A 4,013-nucleotide genomic window follows, 5' to 3' on the forward strand; every position below is an offset into this window, starting at 1 on the left:
GAAATTTATTTTTTTAATTTTCAAAAAATGTTTACATTCCACACTTTTCTTATAAATTTTCTTAATTTACTGCTGAGTCACTCAACAATGACCCCTGTCAGTGGCACTTTGACATCTCGCGCGCAATTACACAAACACTATACACTTACATACATATGTATATGTATGACAACGTTCAGGCACTTGACAATGTTGACAGCTTGACAGCGTGGCTAAATGGTGACAACCGCCGTTGTTGCTGAATGTGAAATCAATTGAACTTTTAAATTTATTGCTCCATTCATTTATCACTAACACACGCGCACACAGCCTGACATACTACATATGTTTGTATGTATGTTTTGGACTACACTTGCATGCGCTTGTTTATTCGTGTAGTGATATTTATAATTAATAATAAGCATATATTTTATACTTTTTGTTGCTGTTGTTGTTGTAATTTTTCTGCTGCTACTGCTGATGCTCTACTGCACTTCGACTACAGCCAACCACCTCCAAAGGGTATTCACACACAATTTAACACTGCAATGGAAAAATGTTGAGCAAATTATACAGTTATCAGCATTAATTGTCGATAATTAAATAATTTATAAAAACAAAAACAAAAGCAAACACACAAATAAACTAAACCTAATGCGCTTACATAAATGCACACTGTCTGTTGTTGTTGCTGTATTCGCATATGCACGATATTAATTATACAATGTAAATATTTGTAATGTCAAAGCAATTTATGGCATTCCTACTTTAATGCGCCTGGGGACCACCACCAAGCCGCCSCTGGGCTGTTGTAAGCCAAGCTAAAGCTTATTGCTTCAACATTAAAAGCTAATAGCACTTGGCGCTTAATGAACTAGCGCGTTGTGCAGTCGTAAATGTCATCAGAAATTCCAGCTTAGCCACACCTGCCGACGTCTCCCGCGCTCGAGCCTTTGCGCGCCAMGGCGTTAGCGCTTCGTGTTTAATTCAAAGCCAATAAAAAAATAATTATTCAATTAGATTAATAGTGAAATAAATTTATAAATTTATTACATTGCCGATATGGTGGTGGGGCGAAAAGSAGCTGAGCAAGCGCAGCAAGAAAARCAAATACTAATAATGAGAGAGAAAGAGTGAGTGCYTAAGGCTAAGTGCACAGTAAAATGTTGAGGAAAGATGTGGCAAGTTAAGGTCCTAGCCACTTATCGGCGCAAAAAATCCTAGAGGGATATTTGTCGAACCAGCTAAAAAGAATATGGAATTTCCTAGAGGCTTAATTGTGAAGCCAGCTGTCAAAGAATCAAATTTTTTGAAAAGGGATAGGTGACAAAGTATACAATTTCCTAGAGGGATAGCTGTCAAACCAACTGATCAGCTGTCAAAGTATCTAACTTCTTTGTGTAAAATCTATTCAGCTATAAATTCCGAGAGAGATRGCTCTCAAAGAAGAAATTCTTAGAGGTGCAGCTCTTAAATTGTAGAATTCTTAGAGGGACAGCTGTCAAACTACCAGCCAAAGTATAGAATTTCTCTGAGGAAATGATRATAAACCTGTGTAAATATACATATACTTCTTAGAGGGACAGTTGTGAAACTARCAGTCGAACTAACAGTCAAAGTAGATACTTTGGTTTGACATTTATGTTCGGTATGCTTTTGAAATTTGGCATACAAAGACTCAATCGTGGTAAATGTTACAATTCGAGGAAATTTCTTAAACTAGCTCCCAAAGTACAAAAAAAAAAACACTGTAGAGAAAGCTATCATATTGTAAATTTATTAGAGCGTTAAACTAACTGTCAAAGTATGGAATTTTCTAGAGGGGCGGCAGCTAAATCTGGTGTGTAAATATATAATCTCTTAGAAGGACAGCTGTCAAAGTAGATATTTGGGTGAAAGCTGTCAAATTATAGAATTTCTTACAGAGACAGCTGTCAAACTAACTGTCAAAGTCATTGCCAACATTTGCAGTGATAATTTGAAATCCTTTAAATCACTTTTTCTCAAATTTTTTGACATAACCTCAAAACGAAAAAAAAGTGTTAAGCCCAAAATATAAACCGAAATGTGAAAATTCGGTCTCTAAAAAAAATGGAGGCCGTCAATACTTCAATATTACCATCAAAAATGCAAGCTTTGTTTAACATATTCGTCCTCAACAGCTATAACTAGACCCTTACATAAATTCCATCTGTTTATAGTGATCTACTCCCTTTACTCTTTCTTTATTAGCACGTTCTGCCCACCAAACAGCCCTCTTCTGTACTTTCTTTACCTTATCACTCTTCATCGCTCCACTATGCACATAGCCTTATGCCGCGCACGTTTAATCGCATGCACAGCGCATGCCAAACTTGTTGCGTTCACGAATTATCATAAAATCACGATACACTGTAGTGTCAGCACCTCTGTGTTGTATGCTAGATGCACAGATATGTAGCGGGTCCCTCATAAATATTCAACCGCAATGGGGATTACATTAATTTTTCCATTTGCTTTTKAGTTCGAATGTGCTTTTTTCAATCTAATAAACCATTGGCAACCGCGGCACCCATAATGATATTTGCTATTTACTTTACTTTCGCATATATACTTGTATTTGTTGCCGTGTAAAATGCATAAAATGGTTGACAATTATAAAATTAATTGTTTTAAAGTAATTGCAGTGCGAGGTGTTGGAGGTGAAAATTGGTTGTCGCATTAAATGCATGAATGAACAAAATGTTAGTATGCAAGTATTTAAAAGTAATTAMATCTTTAATCCACATTAACGACAAATTACTTATTTTGAACGCTTGCAGTGGTATACTATGATATTATTGGCTTAAAGATAATAAAATATTTTAAAAAAAATGGTCATCAGAGTACATTATTTGAGCTTATGGCTTACGGTCATTGGATAGAAACAGTCAACTGATGGGTAAAACCTATAGAAATGTGGGTATTGTGTGAAGCTGAAAATATAGTGMAAGGCAGGTAGTTTGAATTATTTAGTATTCCTGCCAATTGGATTTAATTGTTTTAAGATTAAGAGCGAACSTGGTAGGGATGTAAATAGAGATGGGATTGAGAAAGATACTGACAAAAAGATAGAAAGAAAGGTATTGATAGTGATAGAGATGGATAGATGGAAATGGAGATGAATAGATAGAGATAGAGATGGAGGCAGAGGCAGAGGCAGAGGCAGAGGCAGAGATATAGATATAGATATTGATAAAGATATATACATATATTGATATTGATATAGATATTGTTATAGATATATATATATATTGATATAGGTAAAGATAGAGATAGAAATAGAGATGGAAATAGTTTTTTATTTAGCGGCCAAATGTATCCCATTTTTACATATGTAAACTTGTTAGAATTACTAACGTTATTCAAGTTAAAATATACAATGATGGAAACGTTGGAGACCCTATAAAAWATATGATATACATATATAAATGATAAGCATGAGGAGCTGAGTCACAAACCTGTTCGTATATTTAGTCAATTCATAAACCTTTTCGTACTAAGTTGATAAATTAGTTTGAGCGTCAMAATTTTACGAAAGCTTGTAATAAGTTTTATGCTCTAAAAAATCACCCTTCTAATCACAAATTTATAAGGCCGTTCAAATGGTTTAAAAATTCTACATTTTCCTTGTTCATAACCTACAAATATTAGTAAGTATTTTATTGTCTAAACTCACCACTTGCAAAAAAGTTAAAATCCACAATTCCTTCTTCTGTAGTGACAATAACTTTCTTATATGGAATTTAATGAAAATCACATYCATTATCACATATTTAGCAGCACAMAAACAATTTCGTTGAACTTTTTTCTCAACACTTAAAAATTTGTATTTTATATATTATATAAAGAGGGGAGCACACAAATTAAAAATCACAATTATTTTTAGTTAAACTTTATTTCGGAATGCGTGGAGGTTAAGATCCTGGAAAAGTGACAGAAAAAATTATTTTTCGAATTTTTTTTACCTTTTATAGATTTTTTATTGCACAAGTATTTGTTTCCGAAAAAAAAGT

At 33.7% G+C, this 4,013-nt stretch overlaps 1 protein-coding gene across 2 annotated transcripts in view; it reads right to left on the bottom strand.

Moving 5' to 3' along the window:
• The window catches only part of LOC108969728 (protein decapentaplegic), a 148,925-nt gene that overhangs the window by 133,744 nt on the left and 11,168 nt on the right, over window positions 1-4,013 (bottom strand). For both annotated transcript variants that reach the window (XM_018934614.1, XM_018934615.1), the window contains exons 2-3: window positions 3,677-3,922; window positions 416-522 (exon numbers count right to left, since the gene is read on the bottom strand). The gene's annotated coding sequence lies outside the window, so the exon portion shown is untranslated. The remainder of the gene's footprint in view (window positions 1-415; window positions 523-3,676; window positions 3,923-4,013) is intronic.

This window comes from Bactrocera latifrons, unplaced genomic scaffold (assembly GCF_001853355.1).
Source record: "Bactrocera latifrons isolate USDA-ARS-PBARC rearing strain unplaced genomic scaffold, ASM185335v1 scaffold_263, whole genome shotgun sequence".
Taxonomy (NCBI): domain Eukaryota; kingdom Metazoa; phylum Arthropoda; class Insecta; order Diptera; family Tephritidae; genus Bactrocera; species Bactrocera latifrons.